This window comes from Malurus melanocephalus, unplaced genomic scaffold, assembly GCF_030028575.1.
Source record: "Malurus melanocephalus ecotype Western Australia unplaced genomic scaffold, MMel_1.1 scaffold_95, whole genome shotgun sequence".
NCBI classification, from domain to species: domain Eukaryota; kingdom Metazoa; phylum Chordata; class Aves; order Passeriformes; family Maluridae; genus Malurus; species Malurus melanocephalus.
In genome coordinates this window covers 1188215-1211623 of record NW_026623327.1, presented here as the reverse complement: position 1 = coordinate 1211623, position 23409 = coordinate 1188215, and the positions used below count along the sequence as shown (strand labels likewise).

Sequence of the window (23409 nt, the reverse complement as noted above, 5' to 3'; positions counted from 1 at the left end):
CCATCCAAGTCATAAGCTGCACACTAATTGAGTAATAACCACACAGTAATTAATGCAGCAACCCCTTGCCATTCAAGATGTAGACTTAGTGTTTAAATGGGGATTTCTTTTTCCAGATATGCAGTGCAAAATCCCTGAAGACCTAGAAAAGGAAGACAATAAAAGGCAGTTAGAAAAGCATGTGTTKTACTAAGTTTGACTGGAGATCTGTTAATTTTGTGTGATTTCTGGTCTGATATCTAGCTGAACACATCAGTGGGAGGCTATTTAAATTAGGCTGGAATTGACACCTTCTGAATTTTTGACACTATTGCCCCCATAAAGGGTAACCTGGCAGCGTTAAATCATCAAGTCATGTGCCAAATGTTGTGTTCACAGTCACCTTCAAGTGCTTGGGCTGGATTCGCTCTGAGAATGTTGGGAATGAGGCATTCCCATGCTGCTCCAAGTCCTTYTGAGAAGGCACTGATAATAGTCCTTTGCATTTATTTACTTCTTCTAGCACAGACAGTCCTAAGGTTACTAAAGCACAGTTAGTTTGAATATTAAATTATCCCATATCTACTTGCCCAATTAAAACACTATATTTCTTTTTGTAAACTTACATGTTAAAGTGAGATGCACTACACCAAAGTGAAAAGCAGTTATGACTGCTTTTTTTCTGACCTTTCTCCTCAGTGAAAAAAAAAAAAAAAAAAGTCCATGAAGTCCACGAAACCTTTATTTAAGGTTTCATCTGGTTCAACATTGAAAAATTCCCTAACTTACCAGTTTATACTGAGGAGAACGAGGCTTCCATTGTTACTTGAAATAATGATTAAGGTTGTCTCCTCTATAGATTCTGATTATAAAGTCTCTTTAGTTACAAGATAAATACATTGGTCTACAATCTTATTATAACCTATCAGAACATCTCTTTCATCCACACAATAGTCTCAGCTAATGAGTCTTGCAGAATACAGAGGAATCAGACTACAAAAGAAGCTACAATATGATCATTTCCCCTCCAAAACCTACACTCTGTTTTGGGACATGTCCACCAAGAAGGCTGGCACTAGGGKAATTCAAAAGGCTAAAGAGGAAGAAAATCAAAATTATGAAAAATATTCATAGTTCTGATGGAAATAGTTGTACAAACCCAGTGTTTCTGTTTGTTTTGACTTTTAAACTGGGGGAGTATTTCAAGTAACCTATAAGAGATTTTAAACAGTAATTTGGACTTTTATTACTGCATTATTAAAGCAATAAGTGCAACAGTTAATATTTCAAAATACTTTTTGTCTTTCTTCAATCTTCAACCAAAATACTTTTTGTCTTTCTTCAATTCTAATTGTGATGTTCACCAGATGCTATTCCCACTAAATAGCAAGGTATGCACAACCAATAACTGAAGTAAAATAAATTGAAGAAGAATGAATCAAAAATAACATAAGTTCTATAATAGCCATGGTACTTCTTTTGTAGCTACAATACATACAGATAACAGTTACCTGTAGGGGTAAGGAATACATACACACCAACAACCACACACCCTAATGCCAGAATCCTCCAGAAATTATCACAGCATGATCTCCACTCCTTCTGGASTGCCAGCACTACTTATAATGGAGACTGCAGAGAGGAAATATCAGCAAAGATCAACCATGTAAATCTTTCTCCAAGCACCAGAACTGACACCGCTAATTAAAGTGGTTTGTGTGAGGAACAGCTAAGTCYATAAACACAGCAGAAAGACGAGCAATTCAGTAGTTAATTCGCATTACAAAAGCCAGTCCATAAAGTTGTTTCCAATTCAACGATGCCCTTAAGAAGTGCGGTCTCCTCGARGGGGAGTGTGTAGAGGCAGTAATGGTCATCAGCATCAGACAGTGCATGAGGTGGGCATGAATCAGCTGTGTGCTGCCAAGGAGAAACAGGTTAAAAGTTTGTGGAAGGGACAGGAGGGACCTTCTTGTCACTGCTCAGGTCTTTGTCTACCAACTTCTGCCTCCCTACCATCCCTGGATAYATTAAAAACAAATTGAGGTCCATTGCAAGAAACCCACAGCAAAAGTTCCAAAGCAAGTTATTAATTCCTCATCTCTATATTATTGCTTTAGAGAATTCAAAATATACATACTTAGTAAGAGACACATGAATAAAAATCCACCGTTTTGAATTTCCAAGTGTCAGTTCTCCAAAGAGTCACTTGATAAGAAGGTGGAGCTTTTTGGTTTATTTATTCAACTGAATGAAGTGTTATTAGCTCCTGCATACTTTACTTCAGTAATCACACTGTAAAGACTTATTCTTCCATCCTGTCCCAAAGTAAAGTGAAACATGATTTAATTTTCACATTGGTCTCAGTATTGGAACTAGCACAACTCCTGGCATTGCTCCTTATTACAGGCTTTGCCTTTCTTCAAAGACAGCTTTGTTAATATAATTGAAATTAGAACTTATGGAGAGATTTTTCTGAGCAAGCAAAAGTTTAAAACAGTTTTGGGAGAGTGTGAAGGTGCTTACTGGGAGAAGAGTGACAAGAAGTGCAGATAAAGGCAACAAAAACCCCAGAGAGATCTGCAAAGTACTTGGCTGAAGGTTCGAATGTTAACTAGGCCCGAACAGAATATAAAATGCTAAATTTTGGATAGAAATGGATTTTGTCAGGATACAGTCATGTTGAGCTTGGAGAATAGGAACAGGAAATTGGGCTGAGATGTAGGCAATTTGCCACACACACAACTTCCAGCTTCATTCTGGTTTATACACTCACACTAAAATATAAAYGCTTTGTGTTCAGCCCCATTTTCACAAAACAAAAAAAAAGGGTTCCTAAAAACCAGGTGCTTTTGCTTTCCACACCTCCTCCCCATCAACAGCTAAACCTGCTGTCCATTACCTCCATGAAGCAGAGGAAGGAGAAGAAAACAAAAATGYCACCCCTGTGCTCCAATTGGAAAATTTCACTGCTGTCTTGGGCATTGTCTTTTGTGAGCGCCAAGTTGGGTTTTATAAGTGATCCCTGCCAGACATCCTGCTCTTCCCTATCAGTCTGGGAGGAACAGATGGAGCAAAATCAGGTATTCTGCAGGGGTTTTAGTGACAGGTTACTGCATTTCCAGTTTAAAAAAWAACAAAAACCRAAACACATATGTCAAAGAGAACTCTAATGAAATGGGCTTGTTCATAAATGGATGCTGAAGTGAACAGGAGAAAGAAATGGTGTCAGTGGCAAGAGATATACAAATAATATTTAAATACAGAGAGTCTCAGTGTACTGTGAAGTATTATATATTCACTTTTAAAAAGACAGAAAAAAATTAACATTGCAATTGCTTGAAAGCGCATCCCATTGGACATATGTAAGCTGGAGGGTTTTTCCCCAAATATTCAAATATTGTTTACAAATGCCTTTGTTGCAACTTTGGAAAGCACAATGCAAGAGATTCAGGTATCTACCCAACTGCAAAATGGACTTCAAAAAGCTACAAAAATTCTAGTCAGGAACAGAGCACAAAACTTTATTTTATTAATATCTACAAATGAGAAATTATTTTAGGAGGTAAAGTACGGATACTGCTGTTCCATAGCTGGTTTGTAACCAACAGCTTGATTAACTTACTGAGGGACATGTCTACTTGTAAAACRAAAARAAAAAATTAGCTGAATAGAAACTTGTTTCATAAATTTTAAAAATCCAATCTACTTCAGTAAACTTACAACTTGCAGGTCACCTCTGTAGAGCATATTCTAAGCCATTTAAAGATAACTGTGGTGAAGTTTGTAAGTCACCTGTACCTAAAGCTTGGACACAGAGGGGTCCCTCGAATTGCCAATGTCTTGATTCRCATGAAATAAACCATATTTGTTTTTCCAAGTAAGATGTTTTCAAAATATTTTGCTTAAGGTAATAGAACAAACAGAGAACCTGTTATGGATCTCAAAGACATTGCCCTGGGGCTATTTTATTCCACAGCCATCTAATATAGGGACTTCCAAAYTCTGAAGCACCTGGAACTGGCTGCCATCACAGAAAACATATTGAGCAGATGGCCTGCAACCTGTTTCAGCTTGCAGTCTCCACGGCCCTAAAACATTAATTTCAGTAAAATATGTAGTGAAACCTCACCAAAATGTGTGATATTTGTAAAGTAGGGTTTCATTTTGAAACCCTCTTGAATCAACAAAAGTTTAATTTGCATTTCATTGTGCTAACCTAGGATATGTCAGGCACGTAACCCTAACCTATATCAGAACATCATATGCACCTGCTGACAGAGAAAATAACTCACATATTAAATATTATTTTTAAAAAAGAGCAAAATAAAAAAGGGTGGGGCTGGTAGTTTATAAAAAATATACTGTCTGATCATAAATGAACATTCAGTACTTAGAACTAGATTGAACCTAATCTAAAGTAAAAGCTCAGAAGTGTCCCCACGTGTAGACATCAGGTGCTCAGCACAAAATGGTTTTGAGCTTTTTTTTGCAGATTTYCTTCCACTGCACTTTAATATTTTCTAATGTAAACAAGCAAACTGATGAATCCAGTTTTAACTATGATTTATTCTGAAGAGCTACGTTTAAAATTTTAGGATCTTGATAAGCTTTCAGCATAGTTGAGATGTTCCCATAAAGATGTAGTGCAAGCACAGTGCCAGGTTTTTTATTTGTTTTCAGATATATGAAGCAAACGTAAGAGGTTTAAACAAATGGACATTTATTAGTGTTTGCTCAATGGTAATTTGGCCTGAACCATCAGTTTCAGGATTCAGTGGTATTTCTTGGTGTGGGCAACCATCATATTTCTGGCATAGTCCACTGAAACCTCAGCCACAAAAAAACCTCAGCCATCAGCTGTGTAAGTCAAACTCAACAGAAATGAGATTTTTGAAATTAATATYCAGAGGTTTCCTAGCTTTTTACAAACACATTTTTAAAAGAGTTTCTTCCCTGATAGCCAGCATTACAGCTTTAATTATACATAAGTCATTCATAAAGATACCTGTATGCCAAACATCTGGAACAAACAGGATTTCAGCCAGGCAGGAATGGCTTCACTGCATGAAGGTGCTTTGGACTCCCCACGGGGCAGCTGGCTGACCTACACAGAGTTTTGGCTGCCAAACTGCATCCTTTAAACAAGTTACATAGCAAAGGAGACTTGTTCTACTCCTGCACTCCCCAAATATTTATCCATTCTCCTTAATCCTCATCCTGCAGCCAATGGCTCTTTGGCAAGATGCAAGGCCAAGGATGTCAGCCCTCGACTCCTCTGGGAGGCCCCGAGTTGCTGCCACTTTATTTTTTGTGTCCTCATAAAATTCCCTCTGACTTTTGGGTTGAGTTTACACAACCCATACCCTTTGTAAGCATTTCCATACATGTGCAGTCACAAGCTGCACAAATTCCCTCTGTCATGGTCCCTCTCTTTGGAAAGACACCAGGTGACCCGGGGATCAGTGCTGCCCTGGAGAAGAAACACCATTGGACCAAAGGCAGTTCTGAAGAAATGTACTTGTGCTGCCCACAAAACAGGATGCTCAGGAACAAGAGAGAGACCTGGTGTGAGACCAGGGAAAACTTAATCTAGGATTGATTTAGAAGAAAAGAAGTACGCTCCAAAGGAACAAGGTTTCTGATCCTACAGTGAAATTAGACAACTGCACTGATTTTTATCTGGTCTCAGTAGCTTTAACTCACACCTCTGATTATTGGCAGTTCATGCTTATTTTTATTACATTAGAATTTCAGACAGTTCTCCAAAGTTACCAAACTTTCATGGGGCACCAGCAAAGTCAAATTTGTTTTCATAACGTGTCTATGGGTGCGCCTGTCTCCTCTACTTTGTTGTTGTTATGATGACACCAGGCTCTGAAAACAGATCTGTTCTATAAAATGYTTTTCCTTAGTTTTAAAACAGTAACTTTGTGTTGTCCTTAGATGTGAGGACAGATAACTTCACAAGTTACTTCAAGTGGTGTAAACTATCACATGGCAGCAAATTCCAGCTACAAAGAGTGAGCAGTACAAACTATGGAGAAAGTTTAGCTTGTATGAATAGATACGCTTGACACTTTTAATTAATATTGATATAATTAGTTAAGTCCCTAGACAGGTTGTTCTGCTGAGTTAAGACCTTGTAATGGGACCACTTATTATTCTATGATAAACTGTAAGGACGAGCAATGCTGAGTTTTAAAAAGCAAAACCCTTACATGGTTTTGCTTTACATTATCTGCTGGTGCCTCCTTCCAGTTACCTAATTCCTGGTGTTGCATCAAATTCTGCCTTTCTAACATGCAGTTCACCCAGTCTGTGAGCATGATTAGCTGACTTTTTAGCTGAGCATTTTGAATGTTTACCATTAAACTGTACTGTCCATGCTTAGCAATTTACAATGCACTAAAAAAAAAAACCCACTCATCACAAACTATTACAGAATTCCCTGTCAAAATTGGTTCATCTCTTCCCTCTTTTAGCTGCAGAAATGTTCAATAAGCAGGTTAAAAAATCTGGAAACGCAAAGTAACTGTTAAAATGTTGTATTTTTCTCCCTTGTCTCTAAATCAGAGATGCTATAATTATCAACCAATTTCCTCCCTAAAGCCAAACCAAAACAAACAAAAAAYCAAAATCAAATAACCCAACAGCAACAAAACTTCACTTTCTAAAGCAGAAAACATTTCAGCTTCTGAGCCTCACAGAAGTTACAACCCCTCAAATACTGTATCTAAAGGRAAAACTGGAAAACTCATCAAATTTAATGTATTACCTCAATTGCATTCACAATAACTGTATCATTTAGGAAGTGTGTTTGAGGTGTGTTATCTTAAGTTCCACACCATGTGTGCATGCTGGAAATTTTAAAGATACATCCAACAAAGAGGGGAAAAGGAGTAGCTTTGCTTACTTTGTCACTTACATTGACCTATTTAAAAGGAGCTTTCACAGTAATTTAAAAGTAATCAATCATTTAAAGACAAGTCAGTCTTTCTATTTACCCAAGCCAGACAAGGATTGCTTTTCTAATTTCATAAGAACTCATAACCTAGTAGATGAACAATGAAACATAAAGCTAAAGTATTAAAAAAAAATAAAAATTAAAACCGAGGTTTTATTTTATTTAGTTTAACATACAGTCCAGAGAGCAGATTTACAATTTTGAAAACTTACTCCTTCTCAGTAGTTTAAACACATTTTTGCGTGCCTCAAAAAGCCAACAACTTTGTATTAACTAACCGTCTCTTCAATTCTTCATCTCCCTGTCCCACTTTGCTCCCATGAGTCATCATTTTAATCCAACAAGTGCTTCTGCTGCACTTACACCACAGCACATAGAYACCATCTGCCTTTCAGCTCAACAACTGCTACAAGGAATCATTTCACACCTGCCAGCCCAGTAACTGAGCTATTTTAAAGATGAAGGGTCTATCTCCTGGTCCTGCTCGTTCTAAAATACCTTTTGCTGATTATTGTGTTCTGTTTCTGAGAAGGGTCCAGCTCAGAGMAGGGGGAATATTGAGGTTTGGCCCCTGCATTGCAGGGGGAGGAGGGAGACTGTCCCACTCCTGCTCCCTGCATGGTGGCGCAGCGAAGCCAGCACGTGCTGGGACCACCTTTGGTTTCCACTGAGGCTGCAGAACATTTATGGAATGTGCCTGAGCTCCAAGACAGCACTGCCACCTCTCCACCATCCCTGTCTGCCACCACTGGAAGGACGCAGAGGGAACAATACAAACTCAGGGTAATGAGAATTCAAGTCATGCTGCTCCAGGGAATGTCATGGCAGTCYTCATCATCCTCAGGAGGAGAAGCAGAGGGTCTGGCATTGATCTCTTCAGTCTCGTACCAGTGACAGGACTTGAGGAAAAGGCAGGAAGCCATGCCAGGGGAGGTTTAGGCTGGATGTCTGGAAAACGGTTTTCACCCAGTGAAACGGTTGGGCACTGAAAGAGGGTCCCCAGGGAACAGTCACAGCAYCAAGCCTGACAGAGTTCAAGAAGCATTTGGACAACACTCTCAGGCACATGGTGGATTCCGGGGGTGTTCTTTGCAGGGCCATGATCCTGATGCATCCCTCTTATCTCAGCATATTTTATGGCTCTGTGGTGGCCCCTTATCCTCACATACCTGGAGACCTGTCTGCTTCCCCTCAACCCAGCACGTTCCCCTCCCTCTCCAAGCCCACAACTCCTTCCTGGCCACAGCCAGTAGCTGTGAAGAAGCTTCAACCCCACTGCTGCTGGACAGTGCATAGCCACACACAACAGTTTGCCCCTCCAGCAGCRGGAAACCTTAAATCTCATCATGGGAGCCAAGTGGCCAGGAACAGGGAATCACTGCCAGCACCAGGTGCCACCCTGCTGGCTGCCACGCTGGCACAGCTCCCTGCTGGCCACACTCACTGCCTGGCCCCTTTGGCAGGGCCCAGCATGGCTGCAACTCCTATAACTCACACCAGAAAGCTGCTTCAGGGAAGGACTGCAAGAGAAAATTATAAGCAAAATAATAGAAGAGGCCTCCTTCATTTCAAGAAARGTGAACAACAGATCAAAAAATTCCTAAGAATAATTACTGACATTAGGTTAGTTCAGTCCTTCTTAAGAATTTTTTTCTATTTTAACATGCAATTYGATATCCTGAGGAAACAGGTTATTTTGTTTTGGGGTCTTTTTCCCAGTAAAACTTTTGCTCCATTCAAATAGAAGATTTTAAAAGTAATTCCTAAAAAAAAAAGAAAAAAATAAAATAAAATTTAAAAAAAAATAATAAAAAAAATAAAAAGTGTCTTTCTCCTCTACTTAGAACCGGGGAATAGTTTTCTTACATCTGGAAAGGGAAACAGTAGCTACTGCCTTTAGTGCAAGAGTTTCATGCTGGTAACATTGATCCATTTCAAGAAGACAAGGACTCTCTCTTCCTCCTCTGTGTTCAGTCTAGGAAGCAGATTTCATGTTCCAGCCCTTTTTCTTGAAATAATTCATTTCTTGATGCACTTTTAAAAAAAAGAATCATTTAAAATGGGCATAACCAGAGTTATCCCAGAGAAAAGGGTTGGGCTGCTAATGAATATTCCAAACCAGCATGATATCAGCTCTCCAGAGATAGCAGACAAGAAGTACCACCCTTAACAGGGCTCAGCRGCAATGAAATAAATTTAATCTTAAGTTAAACAAGATGGGAGGCATTTCAAAATGTACTTGAGATGAATATTTTATTCATCACACAACTACAGGAAACAATTAACCCCACAGATAGAATTTTACAGTAATAAACACGATTAWAGAAACACCATTATCACCATGCAATCCCTAAAGTGTACTCTGTTCACCAGATGAAACTAGACCAAATCTAAAAGAAAGCGTATGTAGAGCCTCAGCACATGCAGGAGAAAAAGGCAAATATTCAGTCACACAAAATACAGGAGAATAAACAAATAAATTAACAGTCTATTGGCAAGGACACAGTATGATTTTTAGGAGTCTGATTACTCCTCCAAGACTGCCCCTGTGAGCCTCTGGACATGCTCCTCCAGTCTGACAACCGATTTATATGTCTATAAATTAAACAAGAGAGTAGGGTTCTCTTGGCAGAGTGAGARAGTTTATGCTGGGGGCAACATTTCTGAAAAAGACTTGGCACTAGGAGTGGACACAGCTCCRCCGAACATGAGCTCCCCATGCACTGTCAGGACTCAAGGGAAAAATGCATCCCTGGAGGCCTCTGTGGAAGAAGCCTGAAAAGGACTGSAGAACTTGGATTAACTGTGCACTTGGCACTCGAGCATCTGGCATTGGAAGGCTGTATCGATGTCTGGTGTGCACAATCCACAAAACTCACTAAAGAGCCTTGTGAGTAAAGGACTAGAAGAAATTCTAACACAGTTCCATTTATCCTCAAAAATTATATTGGAATTTGTCTAAATCAGTTTTGACAAGAGGTTCTTATGGGTAAAAGACAACACTAAAAACAAGTTCCAGCAGTCAAGTTCAGACTGTATATGTATACATCTGTATATATATATATATATTTATATTTATATTTATATTTATATTTATATTTATATTTATATTTATATTTATATTTATACGTGTGTATATATATATGATGCAGGTACACAGGGTACCACAGTGGTACTTCACCACTGGAACACCTCCCCAAGAATGATGACATGTTCTCTGTCCTTTACCCTTTTAAATCAAGATTGGACTTTGCATTTTGAAAATAATACTTCTAACAGGAATTCATTCAGATTATACACACAAGGTTAACCACTTTTCTGGTTCTGCTTTTTTTTTAATCTACAAGCACCCACTACACATAACACTATTTATATATTATATCACAGAYTTATGCAATTCAACAGACTTTGTAAAACAATCTTAAAAGCCTAATGAGAAATCACAGTTTAAAAGTGTTGTTCATGGGAATATGGTTCCTTATAACATGATGTGGTTTCCACATTGGTGAGTTGAATATTAAAGATAAATTTTTCCTTCTTATTTTTTAAATTTATGGAATGGTAAAGAATACCATATATAGTAAATTACAGCATACAAAAGGTGGCACACACTGCCCAGCTGAGACCCAAATGTACAGATGGAAAAGGGGTGGATGAGAAAATTTAAGAGTGACCAAACAAAAGTTCTTGGGTAAGAATTCTGTGTAAGAGCAGCTACTGCCAAGATAAAGCTTCACAAGCCCAGCTGCAGATTTTCTCCTCATCTAAAACTTCTCTGTCAGGTCCCTGTTTATGCTCTCCAGCTGCTGCCTCCTTTCCTTGCCACCCGAGGCCTCTCCCAGCTGTTCTCCCCTTCTCATCCTGACTCTCCAGCATCTACGTGCTCCAGCTGCTAGATGGTTCAAATGGACACTATGGGCCAAACAGTCTATAACCAATTAGTTAATTCAAATAACACCTTAACTTACAGGGAGGGAGAGGAGCATCCAACATGCAGGACATGCTGCTTTTAGACACAAAGCACTCCCTCTGGTTACATTATGTTTCTCAGGTTTGTTATTTCAAAAATGGCAAAACAACAGGCTACTTTCACTGATGTGTGTTGATTTGTTTCATCACTGCAGTAACACAAAGCACTCATAAACCCTCTTTAACTGGTGTTTTAGGGCAGGTTTATGGCTACAAACATTGCTAAAACATTGCAAAGCAGAGGCAGCACTAAACCTCTCCCCATTATCCCAGACATTACAGACATCAACAGATATTTACACTATGGTCTAGGTATTGATTAAATTGGCAATTGCCATTTTTTGCTCTCTGATTTCTGCTCCATATAGCATGTGTTCAGCTACCTTCAGCTAGCAAGGACTAGAGAAAGCAGATGACATTTTGAGATGAYCTTTTTGAGATGATCTCTTGCTTTTGTGTATATATTCTAGGTATTTCTATTGAAAGCATCTGCACTAGACTAAGCTCATGCTCTATGTGGATGCACAATAAGATATGGTTGTAGGTCCAACACAGAGAAAGAATAATAATTAAAAAAAAAAAATCTGGAAAAAAACATCTTTTCTAGATGTTGCAATCAAGTACAACTGACTGAAAGTACTTGCAGAGGGACTTTACAGATTTCTCTAAATACATACTACAAAAGTAGTGACATCAGTGATGGATTCAGACTTTCAGTTTATGGTTTTCTCCATCATTTTACCCCAATTCACATTCAAAAAAGCAATGGTTCCTTCCTTATTACAAGACCAGATTTGGGGAAAAAGGATCAGAAGATCACATCTGCATTTGAAGTAAGTCAAGTTTCCCAATTGCTTCAGTTACATATATAAATATATAACTGGAAGCACACATTTGCAGATACTCTCTGTACTTATATTTAGCTTTATTGTCATCAACAGTGTGACAGCAGGGCACTGTTCAACCGAGTTGCATTATAGATGCAATCAGGGATTTCAAATGGAGGCTGTTTCAATCACAAATTCTGCCTTCATCAAAACCAACTTTTCTATTTATGGAAACGCACTGGTTTTAATTTAAATGCCACTGGTGCACAAAGGCTAATGTGAGACTCTAGCTGAAAAGATTTTAAATGTTTCAATCTTATTGCAATAAATATTTTCGCTCTAATTTTTTTTCAGCATGTTTAATTACCAGGCTTCTGTTATTTCTGCTCTTTATAGAGTAATTCTAGCAACACACTTCTGAGAGGGCTAAAATTACTCTCTATATAATCTACCCGCAGGGCTGTGATCTGAATAGAAACTGTGTTACTTGATGCATTGCACAGTACGTTTCTGTTGYGCATGTTTTTCTCTGTCACCATATGACAGAAGTACTGGCACAATTCTCTCCAGTTTATCAACATTTGAGACGTCCCAAGTGAAGCAAACAAACTCTTCTTTTTTAAAACTTGAACAGCATGAAGCCAAGACTGAGTTCACCTTACMACATTTATGTTATTCAGATAAATTATGGACATTTGTGCGCATCTCTCACACAAAYCTTGGGTTTTTTAAAGACTTCCCTCAAGCTACTTGAAAAATGCCCCTGCGTGGCATGACCTGAGGATATTTTGGCATCAATCTGTTTCTGATTATCACAATTTATTGTTGACTATGAATATATATATATATATATATGATTACGACTCTTTTTCTCAGCCTTCACTGAAAATACTCCAATTTTATCTTTGCAAAAAAGCTTCTAACTCCCTTTTTTTTCACCATTTGAAGTTTGGAGAACTTTTATCTGTCTCAAAGCCTTCACTACTTCTAGAAATACTATTAGGTACCTATCTTACGGATTTCCTCTTTTTCAGGACACTCAAASGCCTCTTCTCCCTTACCCCAGGAGATTTTCACGAGGGGTTCTACATGATAAAATGAGCACTTATATCTCTGTCTCTCCATCTGCACTCAAGGGGTGTTTCATAGAGCTGCTTTATGTTTTTCACCTTTCCATACAGGTCTTCTTTAGCAACCACAAAACTGGAATTAGCAAAAGGTGAACTACTGGTGTTTTATTTTGCTAATGATTCTTGCTTGGAAAGGAAAAATGTGTGAAGCCTTCTACAACACCAACGTGTGCTTCACCTACCTCACATGCACTGTCTGTCAGTTACTGCATCATGTGGGAAACTCACCTCACATTCTTTTCCTCTGGCCTGATTCCCTTAGGGGCATTCCTTGTGCTCAGGACTGCCAGGTGGGAAAACAGCAAGGGCCTCTGGATGAGGGATGGAATGAGCAGACATGAAGAGGGAAAAAGGAAATTTAATAAAGTAATCTTACCTGCTGCATTGGCACACACAGTGCACTTGCATGGGGATTTCTTACACCCAGAACACATTAGTCTCACTCTGTGTGCATCAGTGTACCTTGCACAGATATATATGGGAGTCCTGAGTACATAACCAGCCTCTCTGACTGACTGGGTGCTTCATCTATTTTTAATAAGAGCCAACTGAAGCTTAAGTAGGTGTCTGATTCATGGAGAGAGAAAGAGAAGGAGAAAGAAAAGCATTTTCTCTTGCAATGGGACTTTTCACATTACTAAGCTGCTCTGAGTTTTGCAATAACTGTTGCTGAGCACCTCTGAGAAAACCTGCAGCCTGAACCCCTGACTTCCAACATCCTGAACCAGAGCTTTTGGAAGTTACACACAAAGTCACACATGGATTTCAAGGCTGCAGGGTGCAGGCCCTTCCAGTTTATGGGTGTGCAAGCACATGCAGTAAGCTGTAACCAAGTATGTGCTTACATCTGGAAGCACTTTAAAAATGTGATTAAAATATAAAAAACATATGAAACACATGATTTTGCAGGAAGTTCTAACATCACAACATGCTGCTAAAAGGAAAAGCACATTACTAGTCTGGCCCCTAGTTACTGAGCAGACATGGAATGGGAGAGCCTTGAAAGGGGAAAAAAAACTCCTGGCTTCAAAAGAGTAATTGGCAATTTCATGTACTCAGTATCTTTTCCTTCAGAGAACTGCCAGGGTTTAACCACCAAAAAGGGTGTTCAGAACCAAAAAGGAGCAAGARAAAGACCTTCATATGCCACAGTGGCCTTTATGGTCTGCTTTGCCAGGTGCAAGAATGGAAGATGCTCCAACTCTAAAAGCCCTGAGTGGGGGAAAGACTTGAGTGCCAAGCACTGAACTTGAATCCATGGCAGATATTGTGAAATGGCCACAGTGGCTAAATCCATCTGTTATCCAGCTTTTCAAAATACAGAGTAGGTCTAATTACTAGCAACTTTTCAAATTCAGCTGTGAATTCCATCCAGAAGTTGTTGCTGAATGGACTCCTGGCTGCAGTGACCCGAATTATTAAGATCTCCTGTTGCTACTCGTAATATTCCCATTTCTTGAAACATGCCCAGGAGAATATTTAGAAGGAGAACCTTTCCAAAACAGTCCATAAAAGAAAATTGATCCTCAAACGTGAAATGTTTCTATTTTTCTCTAATAAATAAATTGGTTTCTGATGATCGTGATCTGGCACTCATTCAGCTTGTAAAACAAAAGCATAATAATGAAAATGGGTTGGTGCTTTCCCTTATCTTGAATGACATTGGCAGAAGGAAAACTATCTCATACAAGCTTCAGCATTTTAGAAAACCGTATCTGTGTAATCAATAATGTCATAAAAGGCAGTGGTAATTAATTTCCATTAATGAACCTTATTTGGCTGAGAATTAAATGCCCTTTAAAAGTATTATTCAAGTAACATTAATAGGCAAGCATTAATGTTTTCAGTATTAGCATTCTGATATTTAGAAAAGATTAATTTCAAGTTTACAGAAGCAAGCAATTTGCTCAAGGTAAGATGGAATATGCAGGCATTTTAAATGTGAACAAATAGAACATACTGAATTGCTTTAACAAATTTTGTATCCTAAATACATCTATGATGACTTCAACAGAGCCAAGTAAAGAACCAAGTTCTGAACTAAATTCACAGTTGGAAAAAGTACATTTCCTCCAATTTGAAGTTTGTTACCATATTTTATACTTTGACATCCCTATTTTACAGAATTTAACACTATTTATACAKAATTTAACTGCAGTTGGCTATCCCATATGAAAGATTAGTAAGAATCTCATGAGTTGAGTTCAGTTTGTGATGACTGAAATAGTATGTGATTTTTTCATGCACTAAAAATGCTCAGTAAATAGGAAAAAAAAAAGCAAACAAGATGTTCTTGTTTGCCTGTAGCAAGCAATTTACATCCTTTTAAGATCTTCTGGCATTTGGTCCTTTATTCTTTTGCAACAGCAAACCCAAGGTGTCCTGTAAGCACCAGATTGGATRAAACCTGTTTTCCTACAGATTCCTGCTCTTTGCTCTGTAACTCCACATTCTTTCTTCTCACTGCAAATGGCCATATCTCCCCACATTGCTTATTACAYGATCACCTGGCAGGAGAAACTGTTCTGTGATCAGTCTGGGACTGCGCACATTTTGTTTGGCCACTGAGCCACTGCCAAACAGAATGTATAACAGCTATGTTCTGCCTGCCTCTTCCTCAGAATTGGCACTGATCAGGGTTTCTTTCCCCCATAGACTCACAGATTTTCGTAAAACATGATATTCATTGAGAATTTAATCTTTCAAATTTAACTGAGAGACACAAAAGGGTTCAAAACACATAAAGRAGGGGAAGAACAAAGGCAAACATACAGACCTTAGCAGAAGTCACACTTAGAAAATGAGAGTAACAACAAATATTTAAGAATAATACTGTTAATAATATGACAGCTCTGTGAAATTCACTTTGGGCTGTTTAGGATTTTTTAAAAAGATTCGAAGATTAGGCTCTTAAATCTGTTTGAAGAACTGAGATGAGTGATTCTGCTTCAAATGCAGCAGAAATACAGCATCTTACTTTTAAGTGTGATGTGCACATTAATTAGCACATTAAACTACAGGACTCACACTTCCTGACTTCTGATATTCCGATGATCACCTACAAAYGCATCCAACCAGAGTAAATAACTACTCACAGAGCACAGATAAATATACCTGACAAGTTAAAAACAAAAAACCCTTCTAGATGGATACCATCATGTTAATGTATTTGTAGCTAAAAAGGAACATATTCATTTATAAAATAAATAGTAAAAATATTTTAGCAGTAAGAAATTACAAGTTTAAATGATTTGCCYGAAGGTACAAAGAAGTTAGATGACACCTTGAGATTTCTATATCCACAGGTAGCTTTAAACTTTTAGAACTTCTTAATGTTGTGGTAAACTCTGAATAAACCCAGAATGATAGAGACAGAGGCAATATCACTGTGTACTGTGTTTTTGTCACTAAATCCCCATAAAACAGTTATCTTTTCAAATATTTAAACTGAAATAAAGGTGTTCAACCATGCCAGTGTCTGAAATTGGAAGTTCCTTCCATCAGTTCATAACTGGACTGTCTTAAGGACAAATTCCTCCACCTGAAAATCAGTTGGATGTGCAACTATACATACGTAGCTCAATGTAGATAAAAGAATCAAAGTTCACCCAAAGTTTGTGATGTKTCAGTTTTGGCCAGGTCAGAAAAACTGTTGTAATATTTTCCCTATCAGAGTCCATCCCCAATGACAGAACACTGTCATATTTTGATCATCATATTTTTTTTTTTTTTCTAAAAAACAATGCTTTGTAAGGGAGCGCTTTTGGGCAAATTTTAAGCAAAGGAGTGGTGGATTTAATACAGGAAATAAAGCATGCCACCAAAAAAATTCCAACAAGACTGAATTCCCAATGACATAAAATAAAAGATGGAATACATGGAATGAAGTCAAGATTCTGTGTGTCACAAACATGTTGTGCCTTAATACATAAATATTAATAATAAATAAATATTGCTTTAGAGATTTTCTATAGAATTTTCTGTATTTCAAAAAGCAATTCAAAAGCTGCTACTATGGAAAAAAAAAAGTGCATGTACTCCATAATCTACTAATATATGGCTTGGTTTTTAAAAACAAAAACAAAACAAAACAAAACAAAACAAAACAAAAACCCATTAGGTTTTTGAATCTAAGCGGCTGAAAATAAAGAAAGAAACTTAAAACAGTGCAAACTTTGAGTTAAGAATGAGGAGGTGGCCACTGCCCATCCTGCCAGAGAGTAGACAGGGCAGATTAGCTGAGTTGTGTCTACCAAGGAATCACAGAATCACAGATTCAGGAAGGGACCTGAACAGCCCTCTAGTCCCAAYCTGGCCTTGAACACTTCCAGGGTTGGGATATCTACAACCTCCCAAGGCAACCTGTTCTAGCATCTCACCACCCTCACAGTAAAAAATGTCTTCTTTTTATCAAACCTAAATTTCTCCTCTTTCAATTTGCACCCATCAGTCACAGTGCTGTTGTCAGTCACTCGGTGGTAATGCCAGGAGAGATGCCAAAATTGTTGAGTTTTTGCAATTATTTATATAGTGCAGGAGATAAAGAGGGGAAAAATCCAAACCAGCACGTCAGTGCATTTTGCATTAACACAGCCTGGTGCTGCTCAAACAACAGTCTAGAGAGCCGCATGAAAAAGAAAATGGAGAGAGCATTCATCCTTGTCTGTGTGAGATGCCCCAAGGTGGCAATCTTACTTCCTGTGTTTTTACTTCCCAGCATTCAGCTAAATCAGCCTTGGATACATGCTGATGCCAAGTTCTTCCAGCATCGTGGTCTTTAAGAACAGGACACTCAGTGTTATCTGTGTCATATGCCTAACTTGTCTTAAGATCCTCRTAACAAATAAAAAAAAAATAATCAGTGTTTACCCTCACATTTATTGCCAAAAGACATGTAACAAGTAAATACAATTTACCATCTCCAATATAAAACAATTTAGATCACTTTTTATCACTTTTAAGCCCTTTAAAAATAGCACACAAACCACCTATTGATCACATTGTCCCAAAGGTTGTTTTTCAAAGACTTTGGTTGAGTTGGTTTTSTTTACTTCATTTTTAAAAGGAAAAATATAATGCATTCCTACTTCTGCAGCTTAAAATAATTTCAACATACTTCCTTTAACAAGGAAAAAAATAAAAAAAAAACCCAAACAAACAAAAGAATCACCTGTGGTTTGGGACTACACAATGGAAAACTTCAGGCCAAAAAATACAGTTAAAAGAGCAAAGTGAAAGAAAGCAAATGGTTTGATATAATTTAAAACATGATTAAGTTACCATATCTGATAAATTTCTTGGTTTCCTTCCAGATGCTGGCAGTAGATTATAAATGAAGAGGAAAAACAAACCACAAAGAAAAGAATTTGAAGAATTCTACTTTCTCTTAAGCAAGAACCATCAATTTTTACAGTTTTTGACTGATATTGATGTAATTCTCATTGATGTCAGTGGAAGGGTAGCTGGACCGACACTGGGTACTTCTGGAAAAAACCTTCCTTGTAGTTTTTCATCCAGAGCTGGAAAGAAGTTTTATGGGGCTCATAGAGAGTGCACTCTGATTTCCATACAATTCAATGGTATTTCCAACCTGATTGTGTCACAAAAACCATTTTGTATGTTTTTGGAATRAAGTTCTGTGCCAATTCCTCTTGCCTTCATTTTCATTGTTTATATGTTATAATTTACTCTCCCCTACTAAGGGCACAGATTTTTATTTCAGGAATTTATTATACACAGGCTGAAATAACAGATGCTCAGTGACAACCAGGCCACAATCACGAGCAACTTATGAAACACAGACCAAAACCAGAGGCAGTATTTTCAGAATACATTGATCCTCAATCCAGGGGGATTGCAAAGTCAAACTTTAGGAAAGGTACTTTRAAGGCACATCCACCAGCCTGGCCATTACAACCTAAACATTTTTGGGGAGCAGAGCAGTGGGAGAAGAAGAAGTGAAAGTGCACTGGGATACCTTCAGCCAGTCTGCCACAAAGGACTCTTCTTAGAGGGATGTCTTCATCTGGTGCTGCTTTTCAGAAATAATGAAAATTCCCAACAACAATGGGAGATGTACTTCAGGGTAGGGCCTTCTCTTTAATTTATCTTTTCCTTTATSATTTAAAACTATTAAATATGCACTGTTCAAAACTGAATCAATTGCAGGGTGTGCAGGTCTTTCACAGGAAATTTATGGTCCATGGAACCCATTTCTCACCCATCTCCCCCAAACCCAAGAACCAGAATTGCCAAAAGTCCTTCCAGACCACAAGCATTTAAAAAAAAAAGTTACAGGGATCTTGTTGGAGTTGAAAAAACAAATTTAACCTGTGCTCAAAAAACAGTCACAACAGTTGTAATCTTCCATCCTCACCTCTACCTTCACTGCTAGACAGAGGGAAGTATAGAAGAGGATAAATAAATGAGAGGATGTTAGGTGGAAAAGAGAGGCTCCATCTCACATCCCCCTCTCTGAAGTGCTGTGATCATAATTTTGGAAGGAATGGCCTACTTTTTCGGGTGAATTTATAACTTCAGGTATAAAACTGACTGCCAGCAGTGGAAATGCTTCTGAACAAATCCAGAGAAAGACAGCACAATTCCCAAGGCTCATCTCAGTGACTGACAGATCATTTGAGATAAGGTGGCYTTCCCCTCTCATGCCATGCTCCTACTTTTAGATTTCATCTGGTTTGCTTTTAAGTTCTGCCTCTATTACTGTTCCTATCCTCACTTCTGCTTCTTCTCTGTGATCATCTGTTTAAACCCACATATTATAATCACTTTAATCACTTCATGGACCAAATGTTTCTCCTTTTATCTGTTCTTTCACCTTTATCATCACCTTCTGGGAGAGTCTTCTGCTGATGGTATGMATRTGTTGGTGAACTGAAAGTTAATTTGGGTATTCCAAAGATCACATTCCATGTGATCATGAGTTGTAGCTGTGAATATGAAAGAATTTTTTGTCCCTGTTTTTAAAAATTCTTGAAAAAAAAATCTTACAAAATTGCTAGGATATAACATGGAGTTTGTTTTTTTCTTTTAAATTCATCTTAACAACACTATCATTCACTGACTCCATGAATGCTACAATTCTCTTATACCTGTCAATTTTCCTTCCAATTTGTTGTTATGGACATCACCTTCTCATGACAGCACAAACCAGTTCCTCTCTTTGAAAGAAAAAACAGCTGTTAGTCTTGAATATCCATGGTTTCTCATTTGACTCTAAAGATATCCATAGGTGTCATGCAGACCTGTTTCTGTTAATATTCAGATGTCAATAAAAGAAACAGATCCARTAAACAAAGGTTTTCTTTCTTCCATACACAGCAACAGAACAAACCTAAATGTGAACCTCCAAAATCCCTTCCTATATAATTCACAAACCAAATCTAGTTACTCCCTGAAAAAAATTTAAAGATGTTGGACAAAAACCATTCAAACTTTAGCCTTTTCAAAACATTTCTTTTGTTTGTTTCTAACTGGTGTCAGAGAGCACTAAAAAATATGGTAAAATTATTTTAGTCCAAGCTCCTGATTCTTTGACTTTCTGTGATAGAATAGTAGTATTTGGAGACACACTATTGATGTTTAAGCTTCCTGCCAGTCACATAAAGTTGTGTCARTCCTCAGACAGTCAGGGAGAACACCCCGTTTAATCATCATTAKTGCTGGGTTTCCTTGAATAACAGAACATAACTACTGTGAGCAGATATTCTYCTTTTAATAATAGAGATGGGCATAAAATCCTCAGCAAATTCTTCTCCTCCTCATTAAACCTTTTCCCCTTCATCAGGCTGACCATCAGAGCATGAAGAAATGTTTCATAATCCTCTAGCCTGGTGTCACAACACCAGTGGTGCATTATTTTGCCAGTGGAAACCCTAGAGCACAGAGAGGATTGATCCCCTGCTCGTGTGCCTGGGGAGGAGGCRGCGTGTGAGCGCCYACCATTCCCTGCTCCCGAGAGCCTYGTGACCACCAGGAGGTGGGTGAATCCTCCAAAGCTGGCAGGAGACCACCTCCTCAAAGGTACTTTTATTTTCAGTTTTTAAAGGTGTGGAGAGCACTTCAGCAGGTATACCAGAAAAAAATTGTATTTATGTTCTGGAAACAATGTATTGCTTTGCCTCAAAGCAAGACCTGAAACTATTGAAAGAAAAGAACACCCTTAATGGAACTAAGAACACAGTCAAGGATTTTCTTGTGGAAAGTAATGTTTAGCCCAATCAAAATATACAGAAATTCAATTCACAATAAGAACAAAAAAAGTATGAGGTCCACTTAGATCATCTAACATTGCAGCATTGCATTCAAATTTCTATTTCTTAGCATTTCTCTGGCACAATCCCCCCTGCCCCCCTTCTATTTAAAACCATTTTCAAAACTGGTGGGTAAACTCAAGAGCTCAGACTGGCAAATACAAAAGGACACAATAGGTGAACAACATAAACTTCTGCACCTGAAAGGGACCGTAATGTCAGATCAACTCAGAACTGAAACCTCATCTTATTTTTTTAAACAAGCATCAAGAATTCTGCTAATTGTTGGATGGGCATAAAAACAGCAAGACAGATCATGAAACAAGTAGTAACATACCCTCTTTGCAGAGTTCATCTAATCAACTTCTTACATTAAGAATTATTCTATCAAGTGAGCATTTTCCATTTAGTTCCAAATAACTGCTACACAGTTTTTTCTTACATCTTTTTAGTTTGGCTTTTTTTTTTTTAAGAAGACTATTTATTTAGTGAATTATGTGATGAAAATAATTTTGTACAGAATCACACCTGCTGGAGGAAAAACAGACTCACTTCTCCTCTAAATTACAGACATCTTAAAACCTTACACACAGAGTAACTTTGACATGCCTCAATGATTTATTACTCTAAATTTCATCCACTCAGCACTTTCCACACACATATTTCTAACATTACTGTCAACATGCAATGTTTAATTCTGTTGCTGTGCTAATGAAGCAGCTTTTTCAAAATCAGTAACTGAAATAACATTATACCTCAGATCATATTTATTACCATTACACTAGATGAGCACTGTATCTAATACAATCTGTTCAAGAACTTCTTCAAAAGTGTTGTGTTTCCCCCTTAATCGAGTCAAATGTTGTAAAAACCTTATCTTCTGTATAATTGTGCAACTTACCTAAAATTTAGATACCTCACCAGTATTTTTGGAAATATGTATCAGAGTATAAATTGTTTTTCTCTTGGCAGAAATCAGAATCTCAGAATACTGTTTTAAGGAAAAATTATGTGCATCACAACAAAGGAATTCAGAAAAGCTGCAGTATAGCTTGAATAAATAAAACAAATATGGATAGAATAAAACTGGCTTTCTCCCAAACCCCGAGTTTGTCAAAAGAACAAAGCACACACAAACAGCATGTAAAACCTGAATTCAAAATACGTTTATAAAAAAGGGATGAGGACACATGTTTTTTCTATTTCAGCTTGAAAAATAAAGGGACACAGCAATGAGTCTTGCTGGCAGGCAGATAACTCATAGGCCCTGACCCTTCGACTCACCAGGAATTCAAACACAAAGCTCTTTTCATAGTGACCGTGCCATACATTCTCAAGATAAGGCAGCGAAATAAGGAGCAATGGAGAGAGGTGCCACAAAGCTCAAACTGCAGAAAACTGCACAGAAATTATGTTCACTTCTTCACCTCCATGCAGCTGCACACCGAGTGCTGGCTGCAAAACTATTTCTGTCCAAAATCAGAAGGCATGCAGTGTGCTTTTAGCAACAGAACCTGTCTCCTGAAGCAAGAAAAGCACAAGAGAGAGAGCAGCAAGGAAAGGGCTATCCCTGTGCATTTCTGTATCGTTCAGAGCTGAAGTGCACATCCGGACAAATAATCTGGAACACAATGAGCTCTGCAAAAGGATCGCTGTGGTAAAATGGAAGGGTTTTTAGAAACAACAAAAATAGCTACATTTCAAACAACATTTCAAATCCACACTCACCATGAATAAGCAACAGTTGCCTGAAGTTAGTGTGTTATTTTCTGCCCTGTTCCATTGCACTTTTTGCCTAGTTGTCCAACACTTGGTAGCTCAGAGCTGCCACACAGAGGCCCCTTCCGTGATCTGGCTTATTTGCCTGTCAGTTTGAGTCTCAGCTTCTGTATGATGCAGCTGTGCACTTTGCTGAAGGTCTAATATCATTTCCATAAGCCTTCTCCCTGCCTGGAGCAAGCAGTTTGTTCTCCCTGCTCAATAAATACTCAGATCACTTTTCTGGTACTCACAGGGATAAAGCTTTAAGTTGTTAAGGAGTTCTTACTAAGTAGTGGGTGGAGAACATAAGCTCAGTACAAGGAAACTCTGCGCATAATCAGAAACTGAGAAACTTCCTCCCTTTCCCCCAACCCCTCCTCTCACCAGGCTAAGCTGCCAGTGCCTCCTTTACAGAAATTTAGGAATGTAAAGGGAGGACTCAAAGGGGCCCAGTCAGACAAGCCTTTCTCAATCAATTAGCTTGCAGCCATTACTTGTGACCCTAG

The 23409-nt window shown here is 38.2% G+C and overlaps 1 long non-coding RNA gene across 2 annotated transcripts in view; it reads right to left on the bottom strand.

Annotated features, from left to right (window-relative positions):
* Positions 1-23151, bottom strand: part of LOC130575012 (uncharacterized) — a 313637-nt gene extending 290486 nt beyond the window's left edge. For both annotated transcript variants that reach the window (XR_008965511.1, XR_008965510.1), the window contains exon 1: positions 22871-23151. This is a non-coding gene — a long non-coding RNA (uncharacterized LOC130575012). The remainder of the gene's footprint in view (positions 1-22870) is intronic.
* Between the last annotated feature and the right edge of the window lie 258 nt (positions 23152-23409).